This window comes from Acomys russatus, chromosome 2 (assembly GCF_903995435.1).
Source record: "Acomys russatus chromosome 2, mAcoRus1.1, whole genome shotgun sequence".
Classification (NCBI taxonomy): domain Eukaryota; kingdom Metazoa; phylum Chordata; class Mammalia; order Rodentia; family Muridae; genus Acomys; species Acomys russatus.
The window spans coordinates 81,573,881-81,595,202 of record NC_067138.1 but is presented as its reverse complement, the minus strand read 5'-3'; the positions used below and the strand labels follow the sequence as shown (position 1 = coordinate 81,595,202).

At 38.1% G+C, this 21,322-nt stretch overlaps 1 pseudogene; it reads right to left on the bottom strand.

The window, feature by feature from the left end:
- LOC127198579 (adenosylhomocysteinase-like) overlaps window positions 1-19,978 on the bottom strand; it is a 33,710-nt pseudogene extending 13,732 nt beyond the window's left edge.
- Window positions 19,979-21,322: the final 1,344 nt, after the last annotated feature.

Here is a 21,322-nt window from a genome sequence, read left to right as displayed (position 1 = left end):
ATCTGGAAACCCAGAACACACTATACAACTTGCAAATAGCTCAGTGAGTTGTAGTGTTCCATTTTCAAGTGGCACAGTCAATCTAAGCCTTTTCCAGGCTCAGATAGTCCTTGCTTCTTCTTGGAAACTTGGATAATATGAGAGTTTTCTATAAGATTCAGATTGCATGGTAGTTTGCATAAGTATAACCTGCATAGATTCATGTATTTGGTTGTTTGGCCTATAGGGAGTAGAACTATTAGGTATGGTATTGTTGAAGTAGGTGTAATCTTGTTGGAGGAAATGTGTCATTATGAGGGCAGGCTTTGGGGTCTCCTAGACTCCAGCTACAACAAGTGTGGCACACAGACTCCTTCTGCTTCCTGTGGATCAAGGTGTAAAACTATAAGCTCCTTCTCAAGCATCATGTCTGCCTGGACACTGCATTGCTTCCTGTCATGATGATAATAGACTAAACCTCTGAAGCTGTTATTCAGCCCCAATTAAGTGTTTTCATTTATAAGATCTGTCTTTGTGTTTCTCCACAGCAATGAAACCCAAACTAAATCAGAAGTTGGCTCCAGAAGTGGGGTATTGCTGTGATAGACTTGATCATGTTTTTCTTTGGAGGAATGTAGATTTGGAAACTTTGGATTAGGACAGCAATAGAATGCTTTAAGTGGGGCTTAAAGGGCTGTACTTGTAGAAGCATAGATGACAATGGCGCTGAGAATAATTTGAACTGTGGGGGACTGGCTCAAGATGTTTCAGAGAATAAGCCTTTTAGTATGTTGCCTAGAGATCATTCTTGTGATATTTTGGTGAATAATGTGACTGCTTTGACCACATAGTTCTGGCTTCAGAGTCAAAGACAGAACAAAGTGGCAATAGTATCTTCCTCTGTGACTAAATAAAGCTGGGGTAGGGGTGTTCCTGCATGGAGGCCCATAGAGGACATTGTGTGAAAGGGGTTATGTAATCTCTCTCTCTCTCCATGACTAATAAAAGCTGCTGAGGCCAGGTTTGTGGCAGAGGCATCCCTTCATGGAGGCCCAGAGATGCCATCATGTGAAGCTTTGAAGGTGAAGCCTCTATTGCCTTGGAGACACCGGGATATTAGAGATACCAGAGCTGTAGGATACCTGCCTAAGGAAGCTGCTAACAGGGAGTGGAACAAGCCCAAGAAAGAAATATGTCAGATATCTGAAAAATGTGTTTTTACATCAGAAATGAAGATGCAGAATTTGGAGTTTTCCCAGCTGACTTTTCATCTTACTTTGGTCCAGTATTTCCTCATTATGCTTCCTTCCATACAGTTTGAAACAGTAATGTATTTTCTGCACCATTGTTTGTTGAAAGTATGTAATCTGTTTGTTTTTTATTTTACTTTATAGGTGATTACAGTTAAGAGATTGCATGGATCCCAGAAGAGACTTTCAACTTTGGACTTGAAGCATTGTTGAGAATATGACAGACTGTGGAGACTTTTGAAATTGGACCAAGTGCATTTTGTATTATGTTATGGCTAAAAGTCTATGGGAACCAGGAAGTGGAATTGGCAGTTTGAATAGGTGTGGCCCCCCATAGCCTCATATGTTGGAATGCTTGGCCCATAGGGAGTGGCACTCCTAGGAGGTATGGCCTTGTTGGATTAGATGAGGCCTTGTAAGAGGAAGTATGTCACGGTGGGAGCAGGCTTTCAGGTTTTGTACACTCAAGCTATACCCAGTGTGGCACATAGTCTCCTTCTGAGGCCTGTGAATCAAGATACAGAACTCTCAGCTCTTTCTACAATACCACGTCTGCCTGGAAGTGGCCATGCTTCCTGTCATGATAATAAAGGACTAAACCTCTGACACTGTAAACCAGCAAAAATTAAGTGTTTTCCTTCATAAGAGTTGCCTTGGTCATGGTGTCTCTTCACAGCAATGAAACCCTAATTAAGACAGCTTGTCTAAGAGTCTTCTAGATATCTCAGCTTCTCTCATTGTATTTCAGTAGTTCTTACAGCTTACATATACTAGGAAAGAAAGGGGCTTATTGAATCTGGTAAGTTTCAGGGATATCTTGAAATTATTTTAAATTGTTTACTTTTTTAATTAGCTTCTTTGAAGGATGGACTATTTCCCATTAGAATACCTGTTTTATCTCTTTGTATACATTCTGTGTCTTAATGAGACATTCTCCAAGAAAGATAATTTTAACCTCAGAAGAAAATGCTACACAACTCTGTACTTATAAGTTGTATGTCCTGGAAAAGTCACAGTAAGTCTGTTTGCGCATCTATTTCTTCCTTTGTACTATTAAAATAGTATTTACCACAAGGTTTTATTAATAACTACTCATGAGATAAGACAGATAAACTAACAAAGGTTTTGTTATATATCCTGAGTCCTTTGTAACCTATAGTGCTACATTTTATCCATACATTTCTCAAGCCATCTGTGAAAAACTTCAGGGTACACATTCCAAAAAGAGCCTGTAAGACTTTAAAACTGCAGGGAAGTTCAGTGTCCAAAGAACCATGTCTTTGAAATTGAATTGGAAAGAATATTTAACAAGGTGTTGGTCTGGAAGAGAATGGAAGATTTAATTTGGTTTAGTTCCTTTGGCATTTGCAGGTAAAAACCACCACAAATTAATTAGCATGTCTTCATTTGCTTGAGGATGATTAATAATACTCAAGCAAAACGGGTTTTACATAATTCATCAGTCTGACATAGCCTAGTACCTCCAGAGTTTTTAGAACTTTCAAATTGAGCTGCTCTGCAACATTTTAAAGGTGCTATTCTTGCAAAGCCTGTTATATTGTTTTTAAATGAGGGGAGGAAATCTAACCACAAGCAGCAAAGATACTTTCTTTCAGGCTTTTCTACATCCAAATATATATATATATATATATGCATATGTTATAAGCAGGCACCACCCTAGGTCACCCTTGTTCTTCCTCTGACCATTAGTTCAGTTCATGTGAGTTCCCTAAAGAACAAGTCTGACCCTTTAAATGAAATCAGACTTTATTTGAGGGTTTTTTTTTAATTGCCATTTTTTTCTGGTACTGTAGCTGTAGCCCATGAGAGAAGGCTTGCCTGTCACACATCAAGCTCTGGCCTCAGCTCCCCGCATTACCGCCTACCTCCATCAGAGGAAAAAGTTTTATCCCCCAAACATTGCACTCATGATGTTTTGTTCATTAACTACAATTCACAGAAAAATATTGAAGATAAGATACGTTGTCACCATGACTCGACAAATCAAACAAACAAAGCATTATTTCTATTTATCTCTGTCAACTGACTTCCTCTTCCTCCTATTCCTCCTCCTCCTCCTCCTCCTCATTTTCTTCTTCTTTCCAATACAAGGTTTCTCATGTAGCTTTGGCTGTCCTGGACTCACTTTGTAGGCCAGGCTGGCCTCCAATTCACAGCAATCCACCTGCCTTTGCTACCCTGAGTGCAGGAATTAAAGGTGTGTGCCACCATGCCCAGCTAAACTGACCCTTTCTAATTCCATGTTTATAAGACAAAATGTTTCAAGGCCTTTAAATGTTATCGTATCTGGTTCAGCAGCAATAAGATATGATTGGCTTAGATTTCATATTAATTTCATTCAAGGAGTAGGATTACTGTATTATGAGGCTCATTCCCAAGGGAAGAAGGGAGATGAAGAATTTCTTCTGGTTATCAAAAAAGAAAAGAGAGAGAAAGAAAGAAAGAAAGAAAGAAAGAAAGAAAGAAAGAAAGAAAGAAAGAAAGAAGGAAGGAAAGAAGTGGTGGAAGAAAACATTAGAACACCAGGTGCTGAGGACAGTCTGAAAAGAAGACTCCAACAAGTGTATCCTGCCAAACAATAGAGCATCCCAAGGACTTGTTCCCTTTTACTTTCATCTGGTTTCTACTCCTTCTATTGATATCACCCTACAATTACTTGTCAGTCTCACATGTACTATCAACTTCTTTTTTAAAGCAACATCTGAAACATGTCTATCTTGATTGAAGACATCGAGTCAAAAATAATCACTATATTTCTTCAGGACAACCTAAGGATTTTTAAAAATCCATAATCCTATAATCTGATGTTTCACAGTTCAAAGAAAAACAAGTTGCCTCTTAAAAATATGTAAGATTATCTGGGTGTGGTGGTACATGCCTGTAATCTCAACAGTCATGGAGACAGAGTCAGGCAGATCTCTGTGAGTTCAGGCCAGCTTGGTCTACTCTAGGACACAGACAAAGCCTACTTCAAAAAAAATTTTTAAATTTAAAAAAGAAAGGAAGGCTGTTTCTTCTCCTATAAAGAAAGTAGAAAAAGTTATTTTTACTACTAAAACAGCAATAAATTATATATTGTAATATTATTGATACTAAATATTTATCTCAGGGTCTTTCAAGAATTTGTAGGGTTTGGGGAGGAAAATAGAAAGAGTATCTGATCAGGCTTACAGACCATTTTGACCTAAACAAAACTAACTCAAATAAAGCAAATTGCCACTTTTCTATCAAATACAAAATCTGCTTTCAAATGGGTAAAAACTGAATAAATATCTTAAACTATATAATATATATATATATATATTTCAGATAAAATCATGAAGATATGTCAACTTTGTTAGTTTCTATATAATACTAATGGAAACCTTGATAAAGGAGGAACAAACAACTATTATAATATTTAAGTTTAAATTTGATAATAAATATTAAGTGCTGTCCAAGATATGGAACACTGGAAATCTTATCATTCTTTGTGGAAATAAAAATGTATTACCACTTTCAAACAGTTCAGAAATCTCTTATACAACTCATCCCTCTCATTTTCAGAACTGACCCAAATGAAAAAAAAATTTATCATCACATATGAGTCAGGTTGTTTTTATTGTTGTTTTTGAAAAAAAAAAAAAAACAAAGTCAAGTTTGGTTTCATAAAAAACTAAACACAATGTAAACACTTCCAACTAGGCAATGAATAAACTCTGTTATGTCCTATAGTCCTATACCAGAATATATAGCAATGTAAATAAACAGCTGTAAGAATTAACCACAGATTTAGTCTAAGTAAAAAAAGATTTAAAGGCTACATGTAATATTCATAGGAAATTCTAGAAAAAGTAAAACTATAAAGGCAGAAAATAGACCAGCAGTCACTAGAGGTTGAGGAATATGAGTGATCTACCACATGACAGGGGGGTTGTGTGTGTGTGTGTGTGTGTGTGTGTGTGTGTGTGTGTGTGTGTGTGTGTGTGCATGTAATATATATATATATATATATATATATATATATATATATATATATATAAAATTTGGATTTTGCTTTTTGAGACAGGGTTTCTCTATGTAGTCTTGGCTGTTCTGGACTCATTAGTAGACCAAGCTAGCCTTGAAATCACAGCAATCCACCTGCCTCTGCATCCCAAGTGCTTGGATTAAAGGTGTGTGCCACCATGCCCAGCCCAGGAGGTTGTATATTTTAATTGAGTGTTAGTTATCTGATGACACTTTTGTCAAGGCTGGACAAGCTATATGCTATGGTGAATTTAATGGTACATAAGTTACATCTTAATAAAAAGGTTAAAAATTACTAACATTACTTTGAAATAGTCTATGGTTTCCAGGAGTTTGTAAAGTCAAAACAAAAACACTTCTTTTTTGGTTGACAGTATACATTGAATTGAGAGGCCTTCAGTCTTGATGGATTTATAGACAGAAATTAAAAGTAACCCAGAATATCTCATTGGCATTACCAAAGTTGCACTTCTCACTGCAGAAAACACACTTTTCGACATTTTCTGCCAAGTGATGTTTCTCAAATCTGCATTTGAGTTAATTTCTCTAATGTATATGTACCCAGAAATAATAAATAAAGGACTACTCCAATCCACATTTTTCTATTCCACTCAGAACGTATGTAAAGGTGACACTGGCCACTTGGTCATCCTTAGGGTAAAATGCATGGGTTCTATTAATATCACAGATGTTCTGCTTCAACATCTACTCTTTTTAACATTTATTCATTGTGTGTGTGTGTGTGTGTCTGTGTGTGTGTGTGTGTGTCTGTGTGTAGGCATATGCCTGTGTGCTTGTACTTATGCTTCCACATATGCCTCAAATATGGAAATCAGAGTAAAGCATAATGAACTTAGTTCTTACCTTCTAATCATATGGGTCATAGAATCAAAATTAGGCTGTCATGGCTGAGAAACACTTAGAGAAATGCTCAACCTCCTTAGTCATCAGGGAAATGCAAATCAAAACAACGCTGAGATTCCATCTTACACCCATCAGAATGGCTAAGATCAAAAATTCAAGCAACACCACATGCTGGCGAGGATGTGGAGAGAGATGAACACTCCTTCATTGCTGGTGGGAATGCAAACTAGTACAGCCACTTTGGAAATCTATCTGGGGCTAACTCAGAAAACTGGGAATAGGCCTTCCTCAAGACCCAGCTATTCCACTCCTTGGAATATACCCAGAAGATGCTCCAGCACACAACAAGAAAATTTGCTCAACCATGTTCATAGCAGCCTTATTCCTAGTAGCCAGAACCTAGAAACAACCTAAGTGTCCATCAGTAGAAGAATGGATAAAGAAACTGTGGTACATATACACTATGGAATACTATTCAGCTATTAAAAACAAGGAATTCCCGAAATTTATGGATAAATGGATTGAGCTAGAAATGATCATAATGAGTGAGTTAACCCAGAAGCAGAAAGACTCAAATGGTATATATTCACTTATATCTGCATACTAGCCCAAGGGGCATGTCCCATGAAAGCCTTCACTTACCAGGAAACTGGGACAGAGGGGAGGACATCCTATTGGGACTCTAAATGAGAGAATCATGGGAGAATAGCAAAGTAGAAGGATCCAGAGGGTCCTAAAAACTTACAAGTAGAACATTATGATAGGCAGATTTGGGCCCAGGGGTCCTGCTCAAACGAAGGCACCAGCCAAGGACAATACAGGCAGTAAACTTTAAACCCCTACCCAGATCTAGCCAATAGGCAGAACATTCTCCACAGTTGAGTGGAGAGTGGGATATGACTTTCTCATGTACTCTGGTGCCTCACATTTGACCATGTCCCCTGGAGGGGAAGACCTGGTGGCACTCAGAGGAAGAATAGCAGGTTGCCAAGAAGAGACTAGATAGCCTATGAGCATATATAGGGGGAGGTAATCCCCCTCAGGGACAGTCATAGCGGAGGGGAATAATGGGAAAATGGGAGGGAGGGAAGAATGGGAGGATACAAGGGATGGGATAAACATTGAGATGTAACAAGAATAAATTAATTAAAAAAAATTTTTTAAATGAGGCTGTCAGATTAATGGCAAATGCCTTTACCTCCTGAGCCATTTTCCTGTACTCACGTTTTAATTCTTAAATGTACATTTCAGTAGTCATAGATATTCAGAACTAATACTGTACATATGCCACCTTAGGAAATGATGCTGTAAAAATAATGTACTGCATGCAAGCACCTACAAAACTCTACTTCACTGTAAGAATCAGGGCTCAGTCCTAGGAGTACTGCCATTTGTATTACAATTAGTAATAATAATAATTTGTGTGTTTTTCTGTCTCATTTAAACAAAATGATTGCAATTTTTGAGTGCAAGAACTTGGTAAATGAAAATTTTAAATAATTCTACATTGTCTAGATTTCCTGGTTTTAATTCTATCAAAAAAGGTGTGACTCAGAAATAATACTCTGCAACTCTCAGAGGTTCTGATTAAATCAAGAAGAGGGAGAGGGCCAAGGCCCCAGGATTATCCAGCCTCCACCCCACAGCTCTACCTGCCTTTGCAAGGAAGCCTTCAGGGAAGGGGCCCAAGGGACACCTGGTTCTAACCTCCAGTCCACAGTGCTAGTTGCCTTAGCAAGGATAGATGCCAGACCCCAGGAACATCCAGCCTCTGAACAGGGATTTTCCTCACTTCCAAGGAGTCCTACAGGCACAAAACAAAACAAAACCATAGCCAATACCAGGGAAAACCAGATGGCAGAAATGAATGAATCCCTTAATGAAATACAAGAAAATGCAAGCAAACCAGTGAAGGAAGTAAATAAAATGGTTCAAGACCTAAAAGTGGAAATAGAAACAATAAAGAAAATGCAAACTAAGTGAATTCTGTAGATAAAAAACCTAGGGAAGACAACAGGAACTACATTTGCAAGCGTCACCAACAGAATACAAATGAGGGAGGAGAGAATCTTAGACATGGAAGACACAAGTGAAAAAAATCAATAAATTTGTCAAAGAAAATATTAAATTTAAAAAGTTACTGACACAAAACATGCAAGAAATCATGAACACTATGAAAAGAAGAAACCTAAGCATAATAGGAATAGAAGAAAAGATTCCAAGCTCCAAAGACCAGAAAATATTTTCAACAAAGTCATACAAGAAAATTTCCCCAAATCTAAAGAAAGAGATACCTATAGTCATACTGAGACTTATAAAACACCAAAAAAATTGGACCAGAAAAGAAAATTCTCCTGCCACATAAGAATCAAAACATTAAATGTAGGAAAAAAAAAAGAGAAAGAATATTAAAAGCTGCCAGGGAAAGGGGCCAAGTAACATATAAAGGCAGACCTATCAAAATTGCACCTGATTTCTCAACAGAGACTCTAAAAGTCAGAAGGATCTGGGTTGGTGTCTTGTAGACCATAAGGCACCACATATGTCAGCCCAGACTTCTATACCTAGAAATACTTTTAATCACCATAGATGGAAAACACAAGATTCTCCACGACAAAACCAAATTTAAACAATATCTGTGCAGAAAGCCAACCCTACAGAAGATACTTTAAGGAAAACTGTAACCCAAGGACTCTAACTACACCCAAGAAAACATAAGAAATAAGTCCACTGCACCAAACCAAAAGAAGAGAAACGCAGACACACATACACACATTCTATGTACACTATCATTAAAATAACAGTAATGAGTAATCATTGATCATTAACATTTCTCAATGTCAATGGACTCAATTCCCCAATAAGAGGACAGAGACTAACAGAATGGATCCATAAACTGGATCCAATATTGCTGCATACAAGAAATGTACCTCAGCAACAAAGATAGACATTGCTTCAAAGTAAAGACATGGGAAAAGATTTTGCAAGCAAATAAATCCAAAAAGCAACCTGGAATAGCCATTCTAATATTTAATAAAATAGACATTAAATCAAAATTAATCAAAAGATATGGGTAAAGACACCTCATACTCATCAAAAGGGAAATCCACCAAAGGATATCTCTATTCTGAACATCTATGCCCAAATACAAGGGCACTCACATTTGTAAAAGAAACATTATTAAACCTTAATTCACACATTAATAATGGGAGACCTGAACACAGTACTCTCACCCATAGATAGGTCAACAAAACAGAAACTAAACAGAGAAATAACTAAACTAACAGATGTCATCAATCAAATCCTAACATACATGTAGAGCACTTTTCACATAAACAAAAAAGAATATACTTTTGTATCAGCACATCATAAAACTTTCTCCAAAATTCATCATATAGTCAGTCACAAAGCAAGCCTCATCTGATGCAAGAGAATTCAAATTACCTCTTGTACCATTTCGATTACCATGTATTAAAGCTGGACTTAAAAAACAACAGAAAGTCTACAAACTTATGGACACTGAACAACTCTCTACCCAGTGATCACTTGTTCAGGAAAGAAATAAGAAAGAAATTAAAGACTTCCTAAAATTCAATGAAAATGAATAAATAACATACCCAATCTTATGAGAAACAATGAAAACAGTCCTAAGTGAAAAGCTCATAACACTAAACACCTTCACAAAGAAATTGAAGCAATCACATACTAACAACAGAAAATCTGAAAGCTCTAGAAACAAAGGCAAACATACCCAAGAGAAGTAGATGGCAGGAAATACTTAAACTTGGGGCTGAAATTTAGAAACAAAGAGAACGATACAAATAAAATCAATAAAACTAAAAGCTGGTTCTTTGAGAAAATTAACAAGATAGACAAACCATTAGCCAAACTAACTAAAAGGCATAGAGGATTATATCTAAATTAACAAAATCAGAAATTAGAGGGTGGACATAACAACAGAGATTAAGGAAATCTTAAAAATCAATAGGTCTTACTTCAAAAGCATATGCTCTACAAAACTGGAAAATCTAAAGAAAATGAGGCTTTTTTTGATAGATCATATTTATCAAAGTTAAAACAAGATCAAGTTAACGTTCTAGATAGTCCTATAACCCTTATGAAAATAGGAGCAGTCATTAAAATCTACCCTCCAAAGCCCAGGGTCAGATGGATGTAGCACAGATTTCTACCAGATTTCCAAAGAAGAACTAATACAAATACTCCTCAAACTATTCCACAAAATAGAAGCTGAAGGAACATTGTGAAATACATTCTATGAAGCTATAGTCATCCTAATATATAAACCTCACAAAAATTTAAGCAAGAAAGAAAATTTCATGCCAATGTCCCTTATGAACATTGATGCAAAAATTTGAATGAAGTCCTCAAAAGGCAAATCCAAGGACACATCATATGCATCATCCACCATCATCAAGTAGGCTTCATCCTGGGAGTAACTCTAACCAAGCAAGTGAAGGGCTTATTTGAAAAAAAGCTTTGAATCTCTGAAGAAAGAGATTGAAGATGACATCAGAAGATGGACGAATCTCCCTTTTCATGGAACTGGAGAATAAACCCAGTAAAAATGGCCATTTTACAAAAAGCAATTTACAGATTCAATGTAATCTTTATCAAAATACCTACAAAATTTTAAAGACATTGAAAGATCAGTTCTCAACTTCATATGGAAAAACAAAAAACCCAGAATAGCTATAACAGTCCTATACAATAAAAGATCCTCAGGAGGAATCTCCATACCCAATCTCAAGCTGTACTATAGAGCAATAGTAATTAAAACTGCATGGTACTGGCACAGCAATAGGCTGGTTGATGAATAGAATCGAATCAAAGACCCAGAAATTAATCCACATACATACGGTCACTTGAATTTTGACAAAGAAGCCAAATCTAGTCAATGGAAAAGGAATAGCATCTTCAAAAAATGGTGCTGGTCTAACTGGATGTCTGCTTGTAGAAAGATGCAATTAGACCCATATTTGTCACCATGCACAAAACTCAAGTCCAAGTGGATTAAAGACCTCAACATAAAATCAGGGACACTAAATCAGTTAGAAGAAAAAGTGAGAAAGAGCCCAGAACACATTGGCACAGGAGACAACTTCCTGAAAAGAACACCAACAGCCCAGGCCTTAAGGTCAACAATTAATAAATGGGACCTCATGAGTCTGAGAAGCTTCTGAAAGGCAGGAGACACTGTCAAGAGAACAAAGTAACAGCCTACAGACTGGGAAAATATCTTTACCAACCCTACATGTGACAAAGGTCTAATATCCAAAATATATAAAGAACTCAAGAAATTAAACTTCACAAAACCAAATAACCCAATTGAGAAATGGGGCTCAGAATTAAACAGAGAATTCTCAACAGAGGAATATCAAATGGCTGAGAAACACTTCAAGAAATGCTCAACGTCTTTAGTCATCAGAGAAACGCAAATCAAAATGACTCTGAGATTCCATCTTACACCCATCAGAATGGCTAAAATCAAAAACTCAAGTGACACCACATGCAGGTGAGGATGTGGAGAAAGAAGAACACTCCTTAATGACTTGTGGGAATGCAAACTGTACAACCACTTTGGAAATCTATCTGGCACTTTCTCAGAAAACTGGGAATAGGGCTTTCTCAAGACCCAGCTATTCCACTTATTGGAATATACCCAGAAAATGCTCCACCACACAACAAGGACATATGCTCAGCCATGTTCATAGCAGCCTTATTCATAAAAGCCAGAACCTGGAAACAGCCTAAATGTCCCTCATTGAAGAATGGATAAAGAAACTGTGGTACATTTACACTATGGAATACTACTCAGCTATTAAAAACAAGAAAGTCCAGAAATGTGTGGACAAATGGATGGAACTACATCATACGGAGTGAGTTATCCCAGAAGAAGAAAGACTCACATTGTATATACTCACTTACAAGTGGGCAATAGCCCAAAAAGCATGTCCCAAAAAAGTTTTCACTTACCAGGAGATTGGGATAGATGTGAGGACATCCTACTGAGACTCTAGGTAAGAAAAATATAGGAGATGGGGAAATAGATGGACCCAGAGGATCCTAGAAACCTACAAGAAGAACATCATGATGGGTGGATCAGGGCCCAGGGGGGTCTGCTCAAACTATTGCACTAACCAAGGACAATACAATAGTAAATATCGAACCTCTGCTCTGATCTACTCAATGGACAGGACATTCTCCACAGTTATGTGGAGAGTGGGGATTGACTTTGACATGAACTCTGGTGCTCCATATTTGACCACCTCCCTTAGGTGGGAGGTCTGGTGGCACTCAAAGAAAGAATAAGCAAGATACCAAGATAAGACTTGATAGCCTATGGCCATATAGTGGGGGAGGAAGTCCCCCTCGGTCATAGACCTAGGGGAGGGGAATAGAGTGAAAGCAAGAGGGAGGGAGGAATGGGAGGATACAAGTGATGGGATAACAATTGAGTTGGAATATGAATAAATAAATAAAATCTTTAAAAAACAAAAATCATAAATAAGTGGGTACTAGCCCAAAAGGCATGTCCCATCAAAGTCTTCACTTACCAGGAGATTGGTATAGATGTGAGGACATACCACTGGGACTTTAGGTAAAACAAATGTAGGAGATAGGAGAATAGAAGGATCCAGAAGGTCCTAGAAACCTACAAGAATAATGATAGGTAGATCAGGGCCCAGGCGGGGGTCTTCTACAACTATTGCACTGACCAAAAACAATACATGTAGTAAACATCAAACCACTACTCTGATCTAGCCAATACTCAGGACATTCTTCCCAGTTATGTGGACAGTGGGGACTCTGACATGAACTCTGGTGCCCCACATTTAACCACCTCCTCTGGATGGGGAGACCTGAAGGCACTCAAAGAAAGAATGACCAGGCTACAAAGATGAGACTTGATAGCCTATGACCATATAGAGCAGGAGGAAGTCTCCCTCAGCCATAGACCTTGGGGAGGGGAATATGGTGAAAGCAGGAAGGAAGGAGGAGTGGGAGGATACAAGTGATGGGATAACAATTTAGTTGTAATCTGAATAAATTAATAAAATTAATTTAAAAAACAAAAAAATAAATAAAACCCAGCTGTACCATTCCTGGGCATACATGCAAAGATGATCCACCATACTGCAAGTCACTTGTTCACCTATGTCCCTAGCAGCTTTATTCATAATAGCTAGAAACTGGAAATAGCCTAGGTGTGCCTCCTCTGAAGGGTGAATTTTTTTTTCAAGTATTACATTTACAGAGTGTAATACTACTCAGTGATTCAAAACAAACACATTATGAAATTTGCAAGAAAATGGATCAAACTGGAAAATATCGTCCTGAGTGAAGCAACTCAAACTCAAAAAGACATGCATGATATGGACTAACTTATAAATGGACATTAGCCATAAAGTACAGGATAACCAGAATACAATTCATAGCCCCAAACTAGTTTATAAGGAAGCCCCCAGGAAGGATGTTTGATTCTCACTCAGAAGAGGAAATAAAAAGAGATATTGGAGATGGTTGGAAAGAGGGAAAGATGGAAAGAGAGGTATGGGGATGAGAGCAGGTGTGGGGGTTAGTTGTAGGGAGAGCAAGGGAGAGAGGGCTGGGTGAGGGAATGAAAATTGGATGTGGAGAGCACCTCTGGGACTGGCCAGAAATCTGGGATATGAGATGTCACAGGAACTCGATGGGGTTCACTCTAGCTTAGACTCGTAGCAGCAAAAGATATGGAACCTGAAGTGGCTGCCTCCTGTAGCCAGGCATGACTTCCAGTGGCTGAATAAGAACACCAAACCCACTCACAAAACCTTCCATGTAAATGTGTCCTGCCTTCAAGATGTACAGCAACAAAGATGGAGCAAAGATTGAGGGAATGGCCAATCAAAGACTGGCCCTACTTGGGACCCATGTCGTGAGAGAGAACCATGACACTGTTTATGCTCCTATGCTTGTAGACATAAGCCTTGCATACCTTCTCTGAGCAGCTTCACCAAGAGCTGATAGAAACAGATGCAGAGACTCATAGTCAAATGTTAGACAGAGCATGGGGAGTCCTAGGGTAGAGTTAGGGGAACAATTGAGGGAGCCAGAAAGGTCAAGGACTTCACAAGAAGACATACAGAGACTGAACCACCAACCGAAGACCATGAACAGGCTGGTCCTAGGCCCCCTGCACATATGTAGCAGATGTGTAGCTTGGTCTTTCATGTGGAACCCCCAACAACTGGAGCAGGGTCTCTCTGACTCTGATGCCCACCTTTATATTCCATCCCCCTAACTGTGTTGCCTTGTCTAGCTTCAGTGGGAGAGAGAATGTGCTTAGTACTGCAGTGATTTAATGTGCCAGCGCAAACTGATACCCATGGAGGACCTCCCCTTTCTCTAAGGAAAAGGAGAGGGAGGGTAGGATGGGGGGCTGATGGAGGGACTGAAAAGAGAGGAAGGGGGACTGCAATTAGGATGTAAAGTGACTGAATAAATTTTTTGAAAAAAGAAGAGGTAGAAGGATAGTCAGAGGGAAACATCTACTAAAGCTCATCATGAAAATATTACTGAACTAAAAACTGATTATTAACTGTCCATCTGGAAGTTAGGCAAGTCTCATGATTTCCACCTGGGTCTGCCTGGCTGTGCTAAACTAACCACAACTCTAATCAAAGGTATGTGCCAGCCTGCTGCCAGCCCTAGCATGTCAGACTTGACATCAGAGTCTTTCTGTCCTCTGACCTCCAGGGAGGCTGTAAGCAGTAATTAACATGCATTATGTAGCTAGCCATTCCTACTCAGCTGCCTTCTGTCAACTTCTAAACAGACAGCTGCATACCCCATGACTCAGGGCACTTCATCAGACCAGTTCTGCCTCCAAGCATGACAAGTGACCTCAGTTCCATTTGTCCAAAGTACAAAGGCCATGACACTGAAAGGTCTCTTGCCACCATAAACAGTGTCTCCAAGCCTTGGTTAAATATTCTACGGCTGAGCAGACTAGGCAGAAACAGCAGTGCTAGCAGGGCAATCTCAGTGATCAGAATACCTAAACCATGCCAAGCACATCTGAAAGAACTATTGTCAGAATACTCTTAATGTGAGAGTGAATGACCCTATCCTACCACCTAAACATCCAATACTATTTCCTTACACTGAAGCCCTGAATTCATTAGATCCTAATTCAAATTACTGAACACTAAAAAAATCCTAAATCCACTGTAAAGAAGAAACAAATACTTGTTCACATCTGTGTAATGTCAACTTCTTTAATTGCACCTATAGCCCAGCCCCTGAAATGTGATATATGCCCGAAAACCCAGAGCTTAAATAAGGCATCAAGTGAATGGAGAAAACGAATTCCCATTTAATTGCTGTGACAATTCCAAGCAATTGCCTATCAGGAATGAAACTAAGACACACTGTAAATGTAGTTTCTTGCAGCAACAAAGCTGTTATGGCTAAAGAAGTTTACTTTGGAACAGCTGTCTAGACTCTAAAATGCATTTTAATTCTTTGCTCTGGAAGTTTAACCTATTCATGCATCAGATGCTAGTATGGATAATGTCACTTGCTACTAAGAGATCAATAATTGACCTCTGTGTCTTGTTTGGATCAAAATCCCTAGACTCTCTTCTACCTGGCTTGCTTAATAGCAGTAATTATTATCATATTTCTTACATGTAATTAGATAAGGAGTGAGAAAATACCATACAGTTTGGGAAAGACCTAGTCCACTTACTTTATTCTCTGTGGGAGCCATCACATATGCATCCCCTCAGGGAATGATAATAGTATTTAACTTTTTATAGATTCCTTCTTTTGCTTTCACTCATGCCTCCTCTAGAGCAGTGGATCTCAATCTATGGATTGTGACCTCCTAGTCTCCTAATATGATTCATCTAATTCATGTGATACAACTCATAACAATAGCAAATTATAGTTAGGAAGCAGCAATAAAGATAAGTTTATTGTTGGGGGCCATCACAACATTAGGAACGAACAGTATTAAAGGGTCATAAAACGAGGAATGTTGAGAATCACTGTCAATAGAGGGTTTTACATGTCCAATGCTATGCTGATTTTAATAAGACATGCACTGGTAAGGAGAAAAGTAAAAATGAGACTTAGGCCTCCATTTTCCTTTGTATGTCCTCCTTTGAGTAGCAGTAGAATGTCTAGCACCCATTTTTGTTTTTAAGAAGTGATGAGATCACAGTCTCAGCCCTGCAAGATCTTTTCAACCTTCCTTTCCTCCACACAGCTCTGATTCTGCCAGGACCTGATATTGAATGCACTCCCTTTAAGTTATCATCAGTTGTTCAGTAGAGTCAGTTATGCCGTGATGGAAAGCCTTTGTCCATATCTGCTAGAAGTACCAGAAATTTCTGCCTTGCATTTAAGCCCCCTTTGTGTTCTATGGTGTGGCTTTACTGGCTTTTGGAAACTAAGTCATTCAATTTTTAACTGTCTCTACTTTGTGCATTCAACTTCCAGTCTCCTCCAAATCTCCTGTTCTTAATCAAATACATGGACTATTTTTATTTGCAACTGTTTTTAGGTATCTTCTTTCTGTTATGGTTTTATATCATATTACTTTAAAGGTGCTTTAATGAAGTGTAAAACAGAAAGGTAATCAGTCACCTGTAGATAGTCTTTAGGCTTCTTTCAATAGTATATTTTCCACTGCTGAGGAGCTAGATAAGGGATACCTCAATATTATAGGCCACCAAACATATGAGATTCTCACAATAGACGAGTACATAAGAACATGAGACTTGATCAATAGAAGGAATCAATCACTGCCACCACACCTCCTTTGCACATGCCTACTCAACAAGGTACAGCTAATCTAAACCCTGTCAAGTCATAACCACAGGCTGTGCACAAGAATTGTCTGTTATCAGAGTCAGAATTTCAGGAGTGAGTAACCAGGTAATAAAGGTCCTTGCCCATATGCTGCCTTAAGTCATGTATCTATTCTCTAGTCTCTGAGAAGAGAACCAAAGATCACTTCAGAGGGCAACAACATTGTTCCACCATTTGAAGTCAGATATCAGGTTATAGTCATCTTCAATGAATAGGAACAAAGCCCAAAGAACTGCGAGTATACCCATCTTATAAGAACAGGGATGTTGCTATGTGGACAGACAGACAACAGGAATCTCTTTGGTATATCTCTTTTTAATTAATTATCTGAGCAGAGAGTGTGCACATGGGAGTTAAAAAGTGAGGAAACTGAAATAAAGGACCTATTTTCAAGTACATATCTAATATTATCTAAATCAAATTTTCTCTTTTTTAATATATTTTATTAATTTATTTATATTACATCTCAATTGTTATCCCATCCCTTGTATCCTCTCATTCCTCCTTCCCTCCCATTTTTCCCTTACTCTCCTCACCTATGACTGTGACTGAGGGAAACCTCTTCCCTCTGTATATGCTCATAGGGTATCAAGTCTCTTCTTGGTAGCCTCCAGAGCATCCTAAAAACCTACAAGAAGAACATTATGAAAGGCAGATCTGGGCCCAGGGGTCCTGCTCAAACTATGGAATCAGCAAAGGACAATATGTGCAGAAAACTTTGAACCCCGACACAGATCTAGCCAATGGACAGGATATTCTCCACAGTTGAGTGGAGTGTGGGGACTGACTTTCACACAAACTGTGATGACCCTATTTGACCCCGTCCCCTGGACGGGGAGGCCTGGTGGCACTCAGAGGAAGGATAGCCGGCTACTAAATCAAATCCTCTTACATTCCTCTTCCCTTACTTTTCTGACTTTCCTTCAGCTTGTCTCCTGCTCTGTGTTTCTATCTTATTTTCTTCCCAACATTTTATGCCATCCTCTTTGCTCTTTTAAAACTGGACAAGATAAATATCTTCTACACCAAGCTCAGGCCCACAGAGAATATTTTGAACACAGCCATTTCTAGGCCCTGATCCACAAAAGACGTTCTGGCAAGAGCTTTAAGTAGGGCAACTCTACTCACCTCTAACTCTATTTAATCAGCTTTCCTAAAGCTGGGTACAGAAAACATGATAAACTCCCATACCAAGCTTTTCACTCATTTTAAACCCACTTCTCATCAGGACTATTCATAATGAAAATAAATGAATCCCCTTCACAAAACCCCAGTTCTAGGTTATGCATTTTTTTTTCCACAAAAGACAGAGATTTCTACATTAATAATTAAGGTCTTCTGTCATTGATTTCTTGGAAAACAGACATTTGTTTCTTGAGAGAGAAATAGGTCACAAAAGTTTTGAGGAAATGAGGATATTCAGTCCTTGCTATATGCTAGGTTTAGCATTTTCCATATATTATCATCTCACTTAATCATCACCATGACCCTAGAACTGGAGACATATTTATCCCCCAAGCTGTATCAAGTGAACAGTGAGTCCCTAGTGAAGTAGAGTTGAAATCTAAATTTTGTTGGTAGTATTTTTTGTATTGTTTAGATGTTTGTATGTTGAAATGGCTCTCACTGTGTAATCTTAGCTACCTCAGACTCGTTGATGAAGATCTTTTCCAACTTTCAGCAATTCTCCCCTCTCTGTCCCCTGAATGCTGGCACTACAGACATATAGCAACCATACATGGCTTTTTCTTAATGGGTTGTCACTTTTAGCCAAAGCTGCATTTGGATTCCTAGCAAACTTCAATCTCTTGAGTGCTGAGATTACAGGCAAGAGCTCCACATAAGCATTCTGACTCTTTAGTTCATGTTAAGCACTATACTTAGCTAACTTTTCTGACATCTCCTAAAACTAGTTCTTTCTATTTTTCTCAAAAATAAAAAACAAATATTGAATTGACAATGCAGAGAGCATTAAATTATGAAGAAAAGCCTGAATTATTTCTTATATATTTGACCATCCTTCCCCAAATAAATTACATAGCCAACCCATCAGAGCTTGAAAAATACATTTGGAAATCATCAGGGAATTGGTATGAAAAGCAAGTGAGTAGAAGTAGTCAACCAAAAACAGAGATTAAAAAGACGATGTCAACCTTAGGAAATAGTTTAAGAAGAAAAGAACAAGGTTATAAAATTATTCAAGGAATACTAGGAAGCAATAGTAGAAAATCAGTATGGGAACATTAATAGATTATGAATATCATCTAAGAGGTTTTAGACTATTGGGTGCCTGAAAATAATACTTGGTGCCTAGAAAGTGCTCAAAAATGTTTTGAATGTTTACTTAGATGCAGAAAAAGTAGAATGGAACTGAAAAAAAAATTAAAGTATGAGCTGAGACCTTAGACATGACCCTCGAAGGAGATTTTTGAATGAAATGATTGATGGACCTTAGACTTTATGGAATAAAAGACTAAACAGAAGACAGGAACTTGTAACAATGAAAAAAAGATGCCAATTTTCTTGTAGAAAAGGAGTTATGACAAGGGTTGAGAAAATTCTTTACCACAAGCAGGGCAAAGTGAGCTGAGTGGCTAGACAGACCATGACCTAGAGCCATAATTTCTGAAAAGTATGACTAAAGAGTTACAGCAAGCCAGGGCAAAGTGGAAGTTTCTGGTTTCTCTACAAACTCAGCTATGTCACAAGATGTGTTTCTGGAAACTGTCTTGTGAGAGGGCATGTGTTGTTTGGCTGACGACAGAAATGTGAGAAGGCACTTGATGATTAGAAAGAATATAAATAGAACCCCATAGACAATTAGATGATGGTTTTGCATTGCTATGCTGTGCAATGCTTCACTGATCTTCACTTTGCAGGAACACTCCAGAGAACTTCTCTTTGTACTCTGGCTGAGTCTGACTGCTCCTGTTGACTTTTACTAATTCAGTGGAGTCTTGCTGTTTCTGACGGATCATGATACTACTACAGATTCATGTTATAGTGTAGTTTGCTAGTATCCTGACAATGCAAAGTGAAATTGCCCCAAGGAACTGTGTCTAAACAGGTCCACAACACCTTTTTCCTATTAACATTCTTTCTCCTCTTCCTCTGGTTGGTGGGTTAGAAGTGAGGCTGAAATGTTTAACAACCCTAAATAAAGTAGGCTTTGAAAATTTTAAACCTACAGCAGGGTATACTAAAAAGCTGGGGAGATGAGCAATATAGAAGGATGGAGAAAGAGTGAGTGGTGGAGGTAGTATAAATATAGAACAGTTAGATAATACCTAGCCTAACAAGAGGAACAGATTGTGATCAAACATCTGTGAAGGGAGCTCAAAAGAAGGAAAAGTCAGAGATCATGCGCGACAGTTTAAAAAATCTCTCATTCTTTTGGTCTATATGCACAGATAGTAGGAAAATTTAGATCCAGCTATGTTCATAGGCATTTCATGGTGACATCTAAGTTTGACTGTAAAACAAAATGCCACTTGAGACACAGTTTGTTTAACATCATACACTTTCTGAAGTATCAAGAAAATTTTAATTATTTTTGATTACTTTGAATATGGAGTTTGAATTCCATTCATTAAATATTTATAAAACACCTACCAAGTACAGGCATTGTAACAAATATGGGGACAATAAAGGTGAATAAATTCTGTTTTGTCCAATACAAATCTCCTGGGAATGATGGCACAATAAAATAAGCTTATATGATTTATAATGTGTTCCCAACAATATCATGAAATCAGCTTCTGATAAAAAAAAAAGTGTATGTTGACTGGGCATGATGGTACATACATGTTTTAGAGTTTCTATTGATGCAATTAATCATCATGAACAAACAGAAAATTGGAAAGAAAATAGTTTGAATTAAAATTCCATATTACTATTCATCAATAAGGGAAGTAAGGACAGGAACTCAAACCTGGAAGCAGGAGCTCATGCAGAAGCCACGGAAGATTGCTGGTTACTGACTTGACCCTCATGGCTTGCTCAGCCTGCTTTCTCATAGAACCTGGACTACAGGCTCTGAGATGATACTACCCATAATGGGCTGGGGCCTCCTCCATCAATCACTACCTAAGAAAACACCTTATAGGTCTGCCTACAAACAGATGTTATGAAGGCATTTTCTTTAAGGAAATGAATCCCTTCTCTCAGATGCCTTTAGCTTCTGCCAAGTTGACATACCTCTAATCCCAGGTAGTGGCAGAAGTTTGAGACCATCCTGGTCTATATATTGAGTTCAAGGATAGCCAGAGTTACATAGTGATATCCTGTCTAATAAAACTAATGAAAAAAAAAAGAAAGAAAGA